Consider the following 20,423-nt stretch of genomic DNA (forward strand, 5'->3'; position numbering starts at 1 on the left):
ATTTAACAGAAAAATAATTCTTTTTTAAATTCTGTATAGTCTGCGTTACTCATTGGCATCACTTCACTTTGATTTGCATTGATCTTGTACCCCGATATTTCTCCATATTCCTTCAATTTTTTATGTAAATCTTTTACTGATACCTCTGGTTCTGTTAGGTATAATATGATGTCATCTGCAAATAAGCTGATTTTATACTCCTTCCCCTTTATTTTTATCCCTTTTATTTTCTATTCTTATCAGTTCTGCCAAAGGTTCTATTGCTAAGGCGAACAATGAGGGGGATAGTGGACATCCCTGTCTAGTTGACCTATTTAATTTAAAGTGACTCGATACATATCCATTTACTGTTACCTTCGCCAATGGTCCATTATACAATGCTTTAATCCAATTTATATATTTTTCTGGTTGATTGAACTTCTGTAATACTTTAAATAAGTAGTTCCACTCTACTCTGTCGAAGGCTTTTTCTGTGTCTAGAGCAACAGCCACTGTTGGTTTCTTATTTCCTTGAACTGCATGAATTAGATTAATAAGTTTGCAGACATTGTCCGCTGTTCATCTTTTCTTAATAAATCCAGTTTGATCTTGCTTTACTATTTTAGGTACCCAATCGGCCAATCTGTTTGCTAATAATTTCGCTATTTCACTTTTGTTTAAAAAAAAAGCTCTTCTTTTTTTTCCCTTACTCCCTTCCTTCCCTTCTCTTTCCCTCTTTAGTTCTTTACATACACATTGTTTTTACATCTTTATATATACCTTATCACCATTCTTCATTCTTGTTACATCTCTTCATCTCTTCTCCTGTCCTGCAAACGTTCTGCGAATTCTTGCACTTTCTCTGGATCAGAGAACAGTCTGTTTTGCTCCTCGGGTATAAATATTTCAAGCACAGCTGGATGCCTCAATATGAATTTGTAACCTTTTTTCCATAAAGTTGATTTTGCTATATTAAATTCCTTCCTTTTCTTTAAGAGTTCAAAACTTGTATCTGGGTAAAAAAAATAATTTTTGACCCTTGAATTCCAATGGTTTATTATCTTCTCTAATTTTATTCCTTGCCCGTTCCAGTATATTTTCGCTTGTCATATATCTCTAAAATTTTACTAAGATGGATCTTGGTTTTTGATGTGCCTGTGGTTTCGGAGCTAATGCTCTGTGTGCCTTTTCTATTTCCATTTCTTTCTGCATTTCTGTCATTCCCAGGACCTTCGGGATCCATCCTTTTATAAATTCCTTCATGTCTGTGCCTTCTTCACCCTTCTCAGGCCCAATATTTTTTTGTTGTTTCGCCTACTATAATTTTCCAACATATCAATTTTCTGACATAACAATTCTTGTGTCTCTTTAATTTGTTTGTCACTTTCTCCCAATTTTTCTCTTAAGTTATTCACTTCCATTTCTACAGCCATTTCCCGTTCTTCCACACTCTTTATTCTTTTCCCTATTTCTGTCATTACCAGTTCTAACCTTTGCATTTTATCTTCTTTTCATTTTTCTTTTAATTGCATTAAACTGTAATGATAACCATTCTTTTAGTGATCTCATTTGTTCTTCAAAAAAGACTTTATCTATATGCTGTTCATCAGTTTTACCTTTTATTTCTCTTTGTCCATTAGTTTTACCTATTTCTCTGTGAAGATCTTGGTCTTCTTCTTCCTCTTCTTCTGTGTCTGTATCTGTGTTTGTGTTTTCTTCTTCTCTTCTTTTTGTCTGTGTCTCTTCTGTTTTTCCTGATGAGCTGCTTGTATCTCTTTGTCGAGCCTCTTCTTGCTGGGTCTCTTGTGGCTGTTCCTCCCCTCTAGGGTTGCTTGTTTGTTGTGCTTCTTGATGTTGGTCTTCTTGTCGATCTTCCCTCCGTCTGTCTTCCATGTCTGTTGCATCACACCCTCTTCTGCGATCTTCCATATCCTCCAGCTGAGAGCCCTGGTGTCGGGCATCTCTCAGCTGCTCAGTCTGTGTCAGTCTGCTCCTCTGCTGAGACTCCCTCCCGCCGGTGTCCTCTTTCTCCTCTGATTGCGCACTGCGCACTTTTGTTTGGCTCCAAGAGCCATTTTTGTAGTGTACCGGCTGGTGGTTCACGAATCTGTAGGGCAGGTACTGACCTCGAGGGTTGGGTACTCCTCGTCATCACAGCGACCTGTTCCTTCCGGCAGGTAAGGTCTTCTTCCTTCTTCTCTGGTGACTTTTTTTATTTCTTTTTTTCCCAGCTGTTCTTACTTTCTCCTTCTTGAAAGCCATTTTCTTTCTCTTCTCTGTATCTTTATCTTCTATTTCTTGTACTCTATTTCTGTTATGCTTTGCTTTTTCCTAACTTTTTTTCCTATTTTCCTGGAGAGAGCTGGTTTTCCCGACCGGCCACTAGTCCATCATGTGACTCTTCCCTAAAGATAATTGTGAATATTGCCTGCTGATTTTGCCAAAACACCAATGCAACTTGCAAAGCCTGTGCTAAATTAGTGGTGCTATCAGTCTTGGCTCAGTGAAAGCATCTGAGCAGGAAGGTTGTGGGGTTAAAGACTCACTCCAGATATTGGTATGAGTACAAAGTCTAAGTTGACGAAGGACTGAAGTCAATGTAGAACTGAGAGTTTTGTCAGGGGCAAGAATGCGTACAAGACATACAATCCCTAATGCCATGAGGCAAACATACACACTTGTCGATAATCTCGTATTCACATTTTCTGATTATTGGCAATGCAACTCCCCCACCTCCCTATTTCTCCACTCCACAGGTGCCTCTGATCAGATATATTGAACTTTGGATAACGTTCTGTCTATTCAGCTGGAGGTACAATTACAATGTTCAAAAGACATTTGGGCAGATATATGGATTTGAAGGGCTTAAAAAGATATGGACCCAATGCAGGCATTTAGAACTCACCCAGAATGCCAACTTGGTCAGCATAGACAAATTGGGCTGAAGGGCCTGTCCTGGGCTGTATGACTCAATGCACATGAAGAAAAGGAAGAAAGCCTCCACCAATAATAATAAATAAGAGTAGAATATAGGAACTACTCAGCTAGTCTTGTCAATATCTATGGGAAGAAAATAATTTCCAAATTACAGGTGGCTTGGTTACAGTGCCAATGATCTGGATTCAAATCCACTAATCTGTATGTATGGATACATATTCATTCTCTGTATGAAGCTTGTATCTTCTCCCCATGTCTTGGAGGAGGGTGTGGTTAACTAGGTAAGCAAATATGCAGATGATGTGAAAATAGGGGGAGTGGTGGATAGTGAGGAAGGCTTTCTTGTATTACAAAAGGATTTGGTTTGTTTGGAAAAGTGGGCTGAAAGATGGCTGATGGAATTTAATGTAGACAAGTGGGAGGTGCTGCATTTCAGAAAAAATAACCAAAATAGGACATATGCAGTTAAAGGGAGGGCATTGAGGTACGCAGAGGAACAGAGGGACCTGGGATTTATGGTACAGAGTTCAATGAAGATGGGTTCCCATGTAGACTGGGTGATTAAGAAGGCATATGGTATGCTGGCCTTCATAAATCATAGTATAGAGTATAAGAGCTGGGAAGTGACGCTGCAGCTGTTTAAGGCATTGGTGAAGCCAGGTTTGGAGTATTGTGTTCAGTTCTGGTCTCCAAATTATAGAAAGGATATAGATAAGGTGCAGAGGGTGCAGAGAAGATTTACAAGGATGTTGACTGGCTTACAGCATCTAGATTACGGAGAAAGATTAAGGAGACAGGGACTTTATTCATAATGTAGATGGCTGAGAGGGGATTTGATAGAGGTATTTAAAATTATGAAGGGAACAGATAGATGTAAATAGACTCTTTCCCCTGAGGGCAGGGGAGGTTGGAACAAGAGGGCATAAGTTAAGGGTAAAGGGGCAAAACTTTAGGTGAAATATTAAAGGATGCTTTTTCACTCAGAGAGTGGTGGCAGAATGGAATGATCTTCCAAAAGAAATAGTTGCGGCAGGGTCCCTTCTGTCATTTATGAGAAGGTTGGTTGTGTACATGGATGTGAGGGGTTGGAGGGTGATGGGCGGAAAGCAGGAGGGGGAAGCTAGTGGAGTTGTTCAAGAGAACCGGCGTGGACTTGAAGGGCCGACATGGCCTGTTTCCACGCCGTAAACAGTTATATGGTTATACAGTTATGTGGTCTTCATGAGTTACTTCCAGGTGCTCCAGTTTCCTACCACGTATGAGGAAAACATACAGGGGTAGAAGGATAATTGGTCACGTGGGTGCATTTGGGTGGCACAGCCTTGTTGGCCAGAAGGCCTGTCACCACGCTTCATCTCTAAATTTAAAAATATATAAATAAAACTTTGGATTACATCCAGTTCTCCCTATCTAGGCATTTATTTTGGTGTTTCTGGGAGCTTTCTGTGCACAAATTGGCTGCCCGGCTTCCAATATTACAGTAATGTCAACATGTCTCAAGTACGCTGAAGTGATTTAAGACATTCTGAGCTCTTGAAAAAGTGCAATATGTGTGAGTCTTTTTTGTGTGCAAAGTCACAGTCATTTCATGAACTGAATTGATCAAGAAGGGGCATGCACAACAATTAAAAGGCATTAATCTACATTTCAATTGAGATAATGCTATTGCCTAACAGATCATTATTATCTGAGGTCAGCAAGAATTGCTTACTTCCAAATGTCTTGTGAAAAGTTGTAGAAGATGCACTGACCACTGTATCCTATTGCAATGCAATCCAATTGTAGGAGGACTTGAGCAATGAGTACTAATTTGTTCTTAAGTTTTGATACCACTCCCTGGAATGTTCTTTTACTTATACCATGTTACTTTAATACATTAGATTTATTCCATTTTAGGCTGTGTCAATAAGAGCACTGTTGGTTTAGGATTTTGGCTCGAAACATTGACTATTGTTTTTTTCCCAGTAATGTTGCTCAAGCCTGTGCCTGTATGTACCTTGTGACATGTCACAAGGTTAAGGGAATATTATAGGAAAAATGTTAATACTTTAGAGACAGGGCAGAGGGGTTTCAGCAGAATAATGCCTTAGATGCAGCATTTTGGTTACATGGGAGAGTCGAGAGGTGAGATTGATTTCTTTTGAACAGAAAAGTTCAATACAAGTCGAGTACCCCTTATCCAAAGATCCAAAAACCGAAAAGAACCAGAAACCAAAAGAATTTTTATCGTCAACATGACATCATAAGTGGAAAATAGTTAAACACCTGACTTGCCCATGTGGAGTTCTGATGGTGCAGTCTGATTACAATAACAGTAAAAAAAAATGAAATCTTTGCTCCTGGCTGGGAAGATGCCAAATGGAGCTGGGTCCAAGTCTTCAGCATTTGCTAGAGCCGGACTTGGCGATGACGACTCCATTCTCAACATTGGGTATGGAGCCATCAGCATCGAAGAAGTCACCTTGGGCTCCTGGGCAGGAGTGGGGACAAAAGCAGGGACCAGCGACAGCAGTGGGGAGGTGTTGGGGGACTGGCAGCAGCAGCAGAGGGGAGGTGTTGGTGGTGGGGATGTGTCAGACCAGCAGCGGCAAGGTGTTGGGATTGGCTGTGGCGAGGTGTCAGGACCGGTCGGGAGGTACTGGGACTAGCAGTGGTGGTGGAGATGAGTCGGGGACTGTAGGCGGCTGTGGTAGGGAAGTGACTTCCGTAAGGTACGCTGGACAAAGTGGTGACTCTCTGTCTTCCTTACGGAAGACAAAGTTAAAGAATTTCATGTATGTAACATTCTAAATGTTGTATTACGAACAATAATGAAATCTTCACTTTTACATTATTTCATGTGAATTTTCCACTTGTGGCATCATGCCAGCCTATATAAATCAGTGCATAGAATATAGGATTTGGGAAGTAATGATGTACAAGGCATTGTTGAGGCCAAATTTAGAGTACTGGGTGCAGTTCTGGTCACCGATTTATAGGAAGGATATTAACAAGATAGAGAGAGTGCAGAGAAGATTTACAAAAATGTTGCCTGGGTTTCAGCATCTGAAATACAAGGAAAGATTGAGCAAATTAGGTCTTTATTCCTTGGAATGTAGAAGGCTGCGAGGGGATTTGATAGAGGTGTTTAAGATAATGAGAGGGGTAGATAGAGTTGATGTGGAAAGGCTTTTCCCATTGAGAATAGGAGAGATGGATACTTCTTGTCATGGGTTGAGAGTTGACAGGTAAAGGTTTAGGAGTAACATGAGGGGGCACTTCTTTACTCAGAGAGTGGTTACTGTGTGGAATGGGCTTCCGGGAAAGGTGGTGGAGGCAGGGTCAATTCTGTCATTTAAGAAAGAGTTGGATAAGTATATTGATCGGAGTGGGATGGAGGGACATGGGCGGAGTGCTGGTAAGTGGGATTAGAGGAGGGTACTTGGATCAGTGTGCAGATTAGAAGGGCCTAATTGGCCATGCTGCACGCTAACAGTCCCTTCCAGCCCGTGAACCCATGCTCCCCAAATATACCAATTAACCGACAATACCCATATTTTTTTTGAAGTGTGGGCTGGAGGAAACCCATGCAGACATGGGGAGAACATAGACTCCTTAAAGACAGTGGGGCTATAATAGTATTGCACAATAGGTTGAATGCTCAAAGATGTCCTTCCACCTCACTAGATCTTCCTTCCAATCACAAGGGACCCAAGTGAAGCAACAATTCATTTGCATTCCTTTGAGTCTTGTGAATTTTATTTGGCGTTCGGAGGATATATGGCAAAATTGTTTCCCATGGTAGGGGAGTCTAGGACAAGAGGGCAAACTTCAGGATTGAAGGGAGGCCTTTAATACAGAGATGCAGAAGAATTTCTTTAAATTAGAGAGTGGTGAACTTCTGGAATTTTCTACCTCGGCTGGCTGTGGACATCAAGTCGTTTGGTGTATTTAAGTTGGAGATTGGTTAGTATCTAAATAGTCAGGGTATCAAAGATTTTGGGAGAATGCAGAGGAATGGGACTGGATGGAAGAATGGATCAGCTTATGATGGAACGGTGGAGCGGACTCAGTAGGCTGTATAGCTTACTTCTGCTCCTATATCTTATGGTCATGCCTTCTGATCTCAGAGGTGGTGGAGGCCAAGTCACTAAAGAAGGAGTAGCAAGATACCTTCATGGAGAAAGCATCAAGGGGCAGGGGAGAGAAATGTTTTCATTTTCTATTCTTGAAGATATTTAGAGAGACTTTTCACATGCTGCATCCACAACAACAGCCACAGAACAAAGTTGTCACCAGCAACAGTAAAAGCAACAGGGGCTAAAAGTTTATTTTCCTCCAAGTCTTGCAAATCTGGGGCCATCTGCTGTGTTGTTCATTTTGCAGATCACCGTGCAGGTGCATAGATTGTGCACCTCTTCTTGGAGTCCACTTAAGAAGTGACCTATCCTAGGCACATAACATCTCCTCATTGGTCAGGAAGGCGCAACGGTGACTGCACTTCCTGAGAATACTGAAACAGAGAAGTCTACCCAGCCACCATCTTGTCAACTTTCTACAGGAGCTTTATTGAGAGCATTCCAGCTGGCAGCATCACAGTGTGGTGCCGATGCTATAGAGCATTGGATTGGACGTGAATCTAGAGGACCATAAGAGCTGCAAAGAGATCTCCCCCCCCCACCAGGATCGTTGTTTGAAGAGGGCTCACAAGATCATTGTGAGCCCCCACCACTCCACAAACAGCATCTTTCAGCTACTCCCATTAGAAAGAGATACACGAGTATTAGAGCCAGGACCACCAGGTTGAGAAATAGCTTCTTCCCATAAGCAGTGAGAATGCTAAATGACTGATTGAACTGCTCATTCTAACCCTCCAATATTCTACCATTTATTAAACTATATGTACACACACATATATATACATACATACATACACTGCATATGTATCATTTGTCTTTAGGTGTATTATGTCTTGATGTGTGTCTGCATGTTTTTGCACCGAGAACCAGAGAATACTGTTTCGTTGGGTTGTACCTGCACATTCTGATGATAATAAATTTGAACTTGTTTGTGGTTATTTGTTTCCAATAGACTAGGGAAGATATTGATTGCACCATATCACCTAGAGGATGCCACATGAGGATGTCCAAGATTTCCCTGTTTTTATACTCCATTCCTTTACAGAAAAGTTCAACATCCTATTGCTGCAACAGCACATTAATGCTCAGTGTTCCATGGATAAGCACTCTGTGTTCTCTCTGCCCCTATACCCAGTGAAGGTACCTTAATCCTGAGCTGGTCTGTGTCTATACCAGAAATCACAAACAACATTCAATAGCCAGGGACCTGTAATGACCTGCTAATCCTGTGTCAGTACACTGTGCATTCTAAATGTAGACCATGACCTCATACCCAATGGCAGCCACTTGGCCACAAGGAATGATCTCTCAGTTTCTGGCTTCTCATACCAATCCAAATCTTACCATACTGTGCTCCACAGCTCATCAAAAGAAAGCTTCACTGGTCGGGAGGATCCTTGCAGTTTATTGCAGAGAGACTATCAAAATTTGACTGCTTTGACCTCCACAACTGGACAGTTATAAAGGTTGTGATTGTCCTCAACAAGACTAAAGTAAGAAGCAGTAATAATGAATATGTGAATGAGGAAAAAGCTGGGGATGGCTGAGAGGTGAAAGGGGAGAGGTGGAGAGACAGATAGAGAGTAAAACGATTGGGGGGAGAGGGGGGCAGAAGTTAGAGAGAAAAATAAGGCCAAAAGCAGAGGAAAAAAAGATGGAAACAGTGGAACCAGATTTTGGGGGGGGGGGGGGGCGGGTTTAAACAAAAATAAGAAAAATTAGAGAGAGTGAGATTTGGCAACAAGTTCAAAAGCTGGGTCTGACCTGATTAATAGACAATGCTAGCAGTGTAGCAGAGAATAGTGGTGCATTTGCTGAGAGACAGAGCATGCTATCCTCATTGACCTCACCTTGTGCACGAGGTCATTCAGCTGTCTGCAGCAATGTATCCCTGCCCTTTTGGCTTAACTCCTTGCATTTAGCTAGTTTCCTCCATTGCCCCTTGAATTTGTGCCTGTGGGGCCTTGAGGACATTTCCTCATCACTGAACTGTGAACTGGAGTCAAGGAAATAATTCTGAAATCATGTTTTTTTATTTTTAGGTTTCAATCAGAAAGCTTTAATGATAAATTGTAACCCTGGAGTCTATTTTATAATGCTATTGAATGAAACCCTCTGATTCCAAGCACAAAAAACTTAATGTAAATAAAGTAACGACAATTTTTAAAAATCACTTTGTACTCTTTTCCTTCATTTTTTGAAGTAAGCACATCTGAAACCTTCAATGGCGACAATAGTTCATTGACAATGCCAAGTCGCAGACTTTGCTATTGATTTCTTCTTCTCTGGGTCAGTTCTCTGAGGACCCTGCATGATTCTCTACTGATTCCCTACTAATACCTATCTCTTTGCTGCCTCCAGCAGTTCCTTTCTCCTATCATCCAATAAAAATAGGTTTCAGGGAAGTATTGTAAATTACTTTTAAAGAACTTGAGATGTAATCACATATTTTTCCATTAAGTAATAAATTTAAAATCTATTACTAGTAACTAAATGTATTTTCACTGTAAATTTATCTAACAGAATAGAATTAAATCAAAAGAGGTAATTATAAAGAGTTATAAGGCAAATCATGAAGCAGAAATTTAATATTGCACTAGATGACCTCCCATGATAGTCAAAGATCTATAACAGGGCTATCAGAGGATAATCCAGATTAGATGTTATCTCTAAAGTGGATTTAAATAATTAGACCAGAATGAATAGATGTAATTTGGCCCCTAGTTTAAAATCATATATTCTTATTTTGATCCCAAGAGTCGCTTAATGTTACTTATAGTCAAATAGCAGAAATTATAGTAATTGAGGAGAGGAAGACAAAATTAGTTCTTGTATAGGAGACTCTATGCATTGCAGACTGGTGGGTGGAATTGCAGCCTGGCCAATTTACCTTGATTATTTTGACCATGAATGTAACTGTACGAAGGCTACATGAATGTGCAGCATTAAGGGACACAAACAACAGGGATGAATCTTCCCATAAAGTTTGGCCCATTGAATAGATAATAATGTAGAAGATGAACTTATTATAGAAGCTATGGAAAAGATCCTTGGCTAATTTTAATACACTGATTTTTTTTTTAATTTTAGGAAGAGCAGCAATTTATCTTAAATCTTTTAAGTTTGCCAGGAGAAGATTCCCAAATAGGCAACGGCAATTAATATTATAAGATATTGGTGCAACTTACAGCTAAATTTCAATTTAATATGGTCTTTTACATGTGCACATCTAGCTGGAGGCAGGATAGGGTTTTAGATCACTCCATGATCTTTGGCTCTTATGGTGGATCCCTATCCCTCAGCAGAGAGCAGGAAAGTGATGTTGGATCAACCATGATTTTATTAAATGGTAGAGTTAGGCTGATGGGACAATGGACCTATATTTCCTAATGTTCTATAAAGCCAGCTTGATAGAAAAACTTAACTGCTCGCAGAATCATTTTTACAAATTTAAAGCCCTATCTTTGACACACGCTTCCAACTGATAGGGTTATATGTTGGGAAGTAATTTCCCAGGTTTGCTGTAAAATAATCACATTATCATAGGTACAGCTATGACACACTGAACTTTGCACTTAATGCTCACTCTGCCTTCAACCTGACCCAAAAAAAGTGCCAGCCAATAAAGCAAGGTACTCTATTCAGGAGGAAGCTTGCATCTATGGAACACATTTTCCATGCTCTCAGTGTCCCAAAGGGCTTCACAATGAATGAATCTCAGGTGTATTTAGTTTGGTGATGAGGCAAAGCATGACCTATTTGTACTAAGTTATTCCGCTAAAGCAAAGAAGAATTAAATGAGCAGAGAGCTTTTTTGTATTATTGGTTAAGAAGTCAATATTGGCTGGAACAGCTGTAGGAATGATGCAAGCTGTAACAACTTGTAGTTTAACTCTATTAAGCATCTCAATATGTTTAACAAAAGCATTAGCAGACAGGCTTTAGTCACTTCATTGTACAGGTGGATATTTGGAAACATGATCAAAAGGTGTCATCCAGAAGATTCACAAGTTTGAAAACATACACCAGCACGTTCAAGGATAGTTTCTTCTTCACAGTTATCAGACTATTAAATGGACTTTAATAGAATGATGCTAACCTTGCACTGTTTTGACTGAACAACTTCTCTTTACCACTGCATTTTGCATTGTTTTATTTTGCACCTAAGGAAGGGGCAAAATAAGTCAAAGTTTTTCACTGTATCTCAATAAACAATTCAATTCAAAAGTCTGGTCAAAAAGCACTTCAGAGTGGCTTCTTAACAATATAGAATCAGAGGGGTGGGGTTGCTTAAGGAGGGGATTCCAGAGCAAATGGTTTGGGCAATGAAATTTCTTGCTCTGAAAAATCTGCCGAGATTATTTGAAACACTATCATTTTTTGACATGTACTGGTCCCATCTCTTAGCTCTCCATTCGTCTTGAGTCTGACTACCTCCCTTTCACCTTACCAAAAATAAACAAACACCTTGGGCATACCTTGTCATCCTATCTCTACATCTTCTAAAACTCATTATGATTTAACCGAGTTTTTGGTAATCTGCATTAAATAGCTTCTCTCTGTTTACCCTCTGTGAAACATCTTGAAATGTACTTATACATTAATAACAGTTAGAAATAATATACAGAGGGATCTGGAGGAGTCCAAGCCTATAGCTTTGCTGAAAGTGGCTACCCAAATAGATAGGGTGGTAAAGAAGGCTTGTCTTCATTGGTTGGGGCATTGAGTTTAAGTGTAAGGAAGTTGTGTTGCAGCCACATGAAACTTTGGTTGGGCCACACTTGGAGCATTGTGTCCAATTCTGGTTGTCCCATCAAGTAAAAAGATGTGGACTATTTGGGAAAAGTCCAGAGGACATTTACCTGAATGCTGCTGGATTGAAAGGACAAACTTGGGTTGTTTTCTCAGGATAACTGGAAGCTAAGAGGAAACCTGATGAAAGTTTATAAAATACAGGCAGTCTTTGGGTTACAAACGTCTGAATTACAGACAACCCATTCTTACAAATAAATTGTTCCCCAATTCTCGCATGCTGCATGCCTCATGAATTACCTCATGAATGTCCCTTCCTGTATGCAAGACATTGATGTAAGTGTTAACTTTTAATCATGATTTTTTTTGCATAGAAAGGTAAAATATATAAGTGTTTGTATTATATCTTGTATTATATGTATTATCTTAGGTGCAAAAGAAAACAGTGCAAAATGCAGTGGTAAATAAGAACCGTTCCGACTTACCTTTAAATTTGACTTAAAGACAGACTTAGGATCAAAACTGAGGACTGCTTGTAGTATGAGAGGCATACTACAGCCAGAATCATTTTCTCCAGGGTAAAATGTCAAATACAAGAGGATTTGAGAGGGGGGGGGGGGAAGTTTAAAGGAGATGTGTAGGTACAGTGGCGGGTGCCTGGAACAGGTTGCTAGGGGTAGTGATGGAAACAGACACAACAGTTGCATTGAAGAGGCATAAATATGTAGGGAATGGAGGGACAGGGATCATGTGCAAGCAGAAGAGATTGAGTTTAATTTGGCATCATTTTTGATGCAGACATTGTGGGCCGAAGGGCCAGTTCCTGTGCAGTTCTTTTCTATGTTCCATCATCTATGTTTTTCAGGATTTCGTCAAAATAATCAACAATTAATATCAATCCTCCCGTGAACTCCACTAGGAGACTGTTGGACTGAAAATTTAAACTACCCCAGTCAAACCCATAAAAAGATAAACGTCATTATGTGGCATTGTAGCGGTAGCTATGCAGGGGAAATGAGAACAGAAGCCACGAGCTGGAGTCAGTTTTGTTTCCAACTGATTTAATTCAAAAAGTCCGCGCTGCGCCTTATAAGGCAGCCGTCAAATCAAACCAGAGAATCAAACCAGCCGTCAAACCAGAGAATGGCATGGATGGATGCTCTTGGATTCTCCTTAAATTATGCTGCCATGTTAAATGATTGCTGAACATTACACCATAATAAAGGTAATGGCAAAAAAAATCAAAGGGGAGTTGATGGGCACATGAGAGAGAAAAAGTTGCTGGGGTACTGGGAAATAAAAGGAATGAGTCCGATATATCATTACAAACTAGAGTGAAAAAAACTATTAGATTAACTATTAATGACTGTCAGTGGATAATGGGCAAGTTGTCTTGTATTTTGGTCCTTCTTCTCTTTGGCTTGGCTTCGCGGACGAAGATTTATGGAGGGGGTAAAAAGTCCACGTCAGCTGCAGGCTCGTTTGTGGCTGACAAGTCCGATGCGGGACAGGCAGACACGATTGCAGCGGTTGCAGGGGAAAATTGGTTGGTTGGGGTTGGGTGTTGGGTTTTTCCTCCTTTGCCTTTTGTCAGTGAGGTGGGCTCTGCGGTCTTCTTCAAAGGAGGTTGCTGCCCGCCAAACTGTGAGGCGCCAAGATGCACGGTTTGAGGCGTTATCAGCCCACTGGCGGTGGTCAATGTGGCAGGCACCAAGAGATTTCTTTAGGCAGTCCTTGTACCTTTTCTTTGGTGCACCTCTGTCACGGTGGCCAGTGGAGAGCTCGCCATATAACACGATCTTGGGAAGGCGATGGTCCTCCATTCTGGAGACGTGACTTACCCAGCGCATTTGGATCTTCAGCAGCGTGGACTCGATGCTGTCGACCTCTGCCATCTCGAGTACTTCGACGTTAGGGATGTAAGCGCTCCAATGGATGTTGAGGATGGAGCGGAGACAACGCTGGTGGAAGCGTTCTAGGAGCTGTAGGTGGTGCCGGTAGAGGACCCATGATTCGGAGCCGAACAGGAGTGTGGGTATGACAACGGCTCTGTATACGCTTATCTTTGTGAGGTTTTTCAGTTGGTTGTTTTTCCAGACTCTTTTGTGTAGTCTTCCAAAGGCGCTATTTGCCTTGGCGAGTCTGTTGTCTATCTCATTGTCGATCCTTGCATCTGATGAAATGGTGCAGCCGAGATAGGTAAACTGGTTGACCGTTTTGAGTTTTGTGTGCCCGATGGAGATGTGGGGGGGCTGGTAGTCATGGTGGGGAGCTGGCTGATGGAGGACCTCAGTTTTCTTCAGGCTGACTTCCAGGCCAAACATTTTGGCAGTTTCCGCAAAGCAGGACGTCAAGCGCTGAAGAGCTGGCTCTGAATGGGCAACTAAAGCGGCATCGTCTGCAAAGAGTAGTTCACGGACAAGTTTCTCTTGTGTCTTAGTGTGAGCTTGCAGGCGCCTCAGATTGAAGAGACTGCCATCCGTGCGGTACCGGATGTAAACAGCGTCTTCATTGTTGGGGTCTTTCATGGCTTGGTTCAGCATCATGCTGAAGAAGATTGAAAAGAGGGTTGGTGCGAGAACACAGCCTTGCTTCACGCCATTGTTAATGGAGAAGGGTTCAGAGAGCTCATTGCTGTATCTGACCCGACCTTGTTGGTTTTCGTGCAGTTGGATAATCATGTTGAGGAACTTTGGGGGACATCCGATGCGCTCTAGTATTTGCCAAAGCCCTTTCCTGCTCACGGTGTCGAAGGCTTTGGTGAGATCAACAAAGGTGATGTAGAGTCCTTTGTTTTGTTCTCTGCACTTTTCTTGGAGCTGTCAGTGGATAATGGGCAAGTTGTCTTGTATTTTGGTCCTATCACACTGTTTAATGTATCATAAGGTCCTGGGCCATGACATGGCAAATATACACACAGCACTACACAGCAGTAGTTACAAAATCTATTTCTACTGGGAAGCCTCAGCAGCAACGAGAAACTGGGAATTTAGATCACAAAGAGATGAATTTAGAGGAATTAAAAACTAATCCTCAGAGTTCAGACTCCAGATTTGAATTCACAGTGTGTGATATTGTCTGAACCCTTTGACTGATCCAGCCTTATATTGAAAAGCCATGGTAAAAAATAACCTTCTATTCATCATGTGATGATTCAGTTTTTTCCTTGTTACTATAGACACCTGATGGTGAGTCACAATCTTCTCATAGGTCAGTGCTATTAGCTCCCTGAGGCTGAGGGTTGCGCAATTGAGAAGCAAATTTTAATGGGATTTGTTTCTTCATTACTGTTTCTGATTCATTAGAGTTTACTTTTTAAATGGTGCTCCTTCTGCTGAAGCTATGGCATGGGGTTGAACAATTTTATATGAACATCCCAAATATATGACAGCATCAGGCATTGCCTCTGTAGTCCAGTCAATCATATTAAATTTTACTAACCCAAATCAGAGAGTCCAATCCATCTTTCTTCCTCCACAATTCCCTCTAAAGCTCCTTAGACACTCTGTTCTTTCTCTCTGTTCTATTTTCAGCACCAATAATTCAATTGTAAATCTCTGCATACAGGAGCTGGGAAATCTGCCAAGATCTGGACACCCACCTTCAGTGCTCTGGAGTCACAGAATTATTGAGCATGGAAATTGGCCCTTCAGCTCATCTCATTCATGTTGACCAATTTGTCTATTCAAGCCAGTCCACTTGGCCCATATCCCTTTACCCCTTCCCTATCAATGTACCTGTCTAATGGTTTTTAAAACACTGTGATTGCACTTGCTCTACAGCTTCCTTGGCATTTCCTTCCATCATCCTATCCCCTCTGTGTGAAGTTGCCTCTCAGACCCCTCATATCTTTCCCCTCTCACCTAATCTTATGCTCTACAATTTAAACAGAGGCTGTTGTACATCACAGAAATTGAACTTTGGCCCAACTTGTTGGTACCAACAAAGCATTTACCTTGAACTAGCATCATCTGCCTGTGTTTGGCATGCATCCCTCTCTTATTCTATGCACCCATCTAAAACTCATAATTGTACCTGCCTCTGCATCTGAGACAGCAACCTTGGCTGCTGGTGAAGGGAGAAAGTTGGACTTGTTTTAGATAAGAGTGAAGAATCAAAATGTTTGACAGTCAAAAGATGCAAAGATAATAATAATAATAATGAGGCAAGGAAGTGGAGAGGATGGAGAACAATATATTCAAGAAGAGGAGCAGGTAGAGGAGTATTTATCAGAGGGGTGAATGTTGAAATTTATTAGAATTCAATAGAGGGCAGGTGAATGGATAGAAATGAAGGAATGAGTTAATGATGATCTTATATTGGTTTCTAAAAGGGCATGATAAAGTAAATGCTCAGTTTTTTTTCCCCAGTGTAGACAGTTCTAGAACTAAAGTGCAGAGGTTTAAGGTGAGAGGGGAGAGATTTAGACCTGAGGAGCAACTCTCTCACCCAGATAGTGGTTTGTATCAGGAACGAGCTGCCAGGGGAAGCTGTAGAACAAGTGCAATTATGAAATTCAAAAGCTATTTGGACTGACATATATAGATAGGAAGGACTTAGAAGGATAGGGACCAAATGCAGACACGAGGGCCGAGCCCAGAATGCCAACTTGGTGGGCATGGACAAGTTGAGTTGAAGGACCTGTTCATGTTGTATGACATTAATACTCTAAGGAGTAGCTCTCTGAAGTTAGGGAATTAAAAAAAAACTAGAGGGCATAAGTTAAAGGTGAAAGGGGTAAGTTTAAAGGGAACATTGGGGGAAACCATGCAGAGAATGGTAGTGACAGATTATATTTTATATTGTATATAGATACATTTTTAAAGGAGATACATTGTGCAATGTTTTTTTATATATATAGTGCAGGTCAAATACAAACACTTCAAAACAGATCTCATTTAAAATCCCAGAGCTCTGCTCAAGCCAGAGTCCAGGCTCCAGGCGCCTTTGCAAAAACTTTGAAAAGGCCTACAAGGACTTCACAAGAAGGTGTTAATTGGACATGCTGTGGAGTAATGGATTATTGTTTTGGAAAGCAACAAATGAACAAACTCAAAGGATCAGGTCCAGTGCCACAGTATGTCTGAATGCAGTTTGCTGTTCTAAGAGGGTCATGTGGTTCTCTTTCTGAGTAAGAGAGAGAGAATTCAGTTGTACAGTTCAGCAGCAACAGTTGGGACTGGAACAGGACAAGCTTGTGGAAAACCCCCATTTTGAAGATGGGTTGTGAGTTTTTAGTTCACCCTGGTCAAAGCCCTTGTGGTCCATACAAGTGGAGATGGCTGGCTGTACAATATTTCACTTGAAATAAGGGAAACAAAAAGGAACTCTGTGGTGACCTGAAAGAAAGAATGATACTATCATTTGGAAAACCCTGATGGGGCAAGTTTCTTCGGCAAGTGGCTGATTGGAAGGAATTAGTTTGTGTCCAACAAGCTACAAATCTCTTTCTGAAAACTGATAAGAACCTTCCTGAGCAGTAAACCATTTACTTTTCAAGCACCAATGCCTGGTGAAATTCATAAATGTTAAATTCTGTGCACAGTATAAGAATTGCCTGAAACCAGTGAGATTAAACTGTGAATCAAAGAACTTTTCTGAACTTACACACACACTACATACACGTGTGCTTAGAAGTAGAAGGAAGTTAAGTTAATTTAATTGTAATAAGTTAAAGTTTGACCCTATTTTCATGTGTAAAGATAATTAAAAGCAACTTTTGCTTAAGTAATCATTTGTCTTGGTGAATTTCTATTGCTGCTGGGTTTTGGGATCCTCTGGGTTTGTAACATTAGGAGTGTGGTACAAACTGCCAGATGAATTTGTAAATGCAAGCTCTGTTTGACATTTAAGAAAAATTTGGATGATTGTATGGATGGGAGGAGTATGGAAGAATATGATACACATGTTGTTTTTGTGAAAGTATCAAGTTCGGTGGGTTCACAGAGAGACAAGTCTGGACACAAGTGTTGCAATCAAAGGTAACTTCATTGAACATACAGGAGACAAACAGGGAAGGCATCATCTGATACTGAATTACTCTATTGCTAAACAAATATTTTGACATTCACATTGGACCCAGGTTGGATTCCAATACCAGTGGCTGCTTCTCCTCTACACGATCATGCATGTGTACACATTCTACAGACAGGGTCTTTCAAACAGGCTCCCAGTTCTCTGCACCAACAGGGGTAAAGCTCTCTGCAAGCACTGATCTATCACAGTACTACGGCTCAGCTTAAATGTAATACACACCTTACCTGCAACTCTTCCAGCAATGTCCATAGTCGCAACCTGACATGAAGTGATGTCCAGGGCTTGGACCATGAGGCAGAGAGAATAAATATGCTAGGCATTGATGTTTTATACATTTCTTAGCTGGGCATCTAGCTGATGATGACCCCAAGTAATTTAAATCAGTCAACGACAAGGAGTAGCCAAACTTGATTGACTGGTGATGCGTCTTCCAAATAAGGTTCAGACAGGGAGGACAAGTGATCATCTGCAATCCACAATATTCTAGTCAGGGAGGGGACGTGTTCCTCCACAATCTACATATAATCCACAAACCACACCAGTGGAACAAGGCAGAAAAATAGTTTGGCACAGAACATGAGGGCTGAAGGGCCTGTTTCTGTGCTGCTCTATGTTCTGAATCTGGTGGTACATGATCTCACACTCACAAGTCTCCTTTCCAACTGGAGGAGGGAGAAGAGAGTGTGCCCGGGGTGAGTTATGTCTTTTAGCATGTTGGGTGCTTCTGTGATGCTTTGGGAAAATATTGTTTCCTGCAATATTCTGGAAGTAGAGGAACTGTCCTTGTTTACAGAGAAATGAAAGGAAGAATATCTACTTGAAAATCCTGGAAACAATGGAAAACAGAGTGAATCAGAACTTGGATAAGAGACAAGAGTACAAATAGCCTTTGCAATGTAATATTTACTAGACAAAGTTCCACCAGTCATGCATAATGCAGACCTCAAAATATAGATACCAACACCAACTCAGTTAAAATTTACTGTTTATTAAACACATTTTTGATAACTTAAATGACTGATTTAGTGTCCAGTATTAAGGTATAGTTTTTCTTTCTGTTGTATTTTTGATTGACTGTTACTGACAGTTTAAAATAGCAGAACATTACACCTGCCAGTGGATGACATTATAATTTGTATAAGGGCCTGAACAATTTAGCCACACCACACTTAAGGATTCCTGATAATGAGTGTTATGTGCAAAATATAAGTGAAAATAGATCATGAGTAGATTGCTGGTTGAGATGTTTTGATTGAATCATACACTGCAAGAAGCTTTCAAATAGTTTCTATATGTGATTGACACACTAAGGTTAGAGGGAGTTTGTTTCAGAAATAATGGGCAAAATTTCTTTTACTGCAGTTAATGAGACACATTCAGAGGAAAATGGGTTGGAGGGATTGGAATCTCTGAATCAATCCTCCCACAAGATTTCCTCCTTTCTGATGCACTCTTAATCCAAGAGCAGTCCAAAGAAATCTTTTCTCGTCTATCATTTGATGTTGTGCTCAGAACGATTATTAGTGAATGAATTTCTGAACATTAGTTTTTCAACTGTCATTTTTTTTCTGCTTTAACAGAAATTCAAATTTTTTTCTACAAGGGCAGGCGCAACAGTGCCAAACAGAATAAATAATATGGGAGGTCTGAAGAGATAAACAATCTATAAAACAGAGCTAGGCTGTTCTGTAGTTATAACAGGAAGCCCCTCTTCACAAGTTAAAAACAATCTGCTGGAGAAACACACCATGTCAAGCAGAATCAGCAAGAGAAAAGGAATTCAGGTCAGAAGCCTTCTCATGAGTCTCCTCTTTTCAAATATCTGGAACTTGATCCCTTTCAAAATTGACCAGTGAATTTAAAATATTGGAAGTTACTTTGATAGACTTTTAATCAGTTATTAGTAATACGGGTTGTAGAACAAAGACCTGTGAATAAGTATATGATGCAGATCAACTATGATCTAATTGAAAGGTCAAACAAGTGGAAAGAACCATTAAATGGCACATTCTATAGATTTAATGTGCAATTTTCATTGCAGGAATGGAGATCTTGGGAAAATGCAGGCACACTGAGGAGGATAACATGTTCTGCATGCTAACAAACCTTCTCTATTGGAGAGGTTAACAGGGTCCATCGGCATCAGTGAGCAATATTGCACAGGAGAGTCAAACCTGAGTGCTTTAAACATCACGAAAATAAAAAATGCAAGTGGTTATTTAAAATTATAACAGGGAAAGGAAATATTTAAGAATGAATTTAAGCCAGTGGGTAGTTTCCATCAACAGTGAGTTTCGTTCAAAGGTTGGAAAGAGCAATATTGCACAATTGGGTCTAGACAGTCTCAACTGCTGGAATTGATACAGACCCATGCTTTAGCTGCCAGATACCTGATCAAAACAGCACAAGACCTGGTCTGTGCTCTGGAATCCTTTGCTGTGTCCCACTCCACTGCTCCCTCCCATCCATCACCTAGCCTACCCCAAACACTTTATCTCTCTCCACAGCTAGTTCAGCCCACAGCTGAGGCTTCAGATTCAGATTTATTGTCAGAGTACATACATGACATCACATACAACCCTGAGATACTTTTTCCTGCGG

The 20,423-nt window shown here is 40.7% G+C and overlaps 1 protein-coding gene across 6 annotated transcripts in view; it reads right to left on the reverse strand.

Annotated features, from left to right (window-relative positions):
• The window catches only part of LOC138751303 (E3 ubiquitin-protein ligase MYLIP-like), a 190,300-nt gene that overhangs the window by 67,206 nt on the left and 102,671 nt on the right, over nt 1-20,423 (reverse strand). The gene's annotated exons all lie outside the window — the stretch shown is intronic.

This window comes from Narcine bancroftii, chromosome 1 (assembly GCF_036971445.1).
Source record: "Narcine bancroftii isolate sNarBan1 chromosome 1, sNarBan1.hap1, whole genome shotgun sequence".
Lineage (NCBI taxonomy): Eukaryota > Metazoa > Chordata > Chondrichthyes > Torpediniformes > Narcinidae > Narcine > Narcine bancroftii.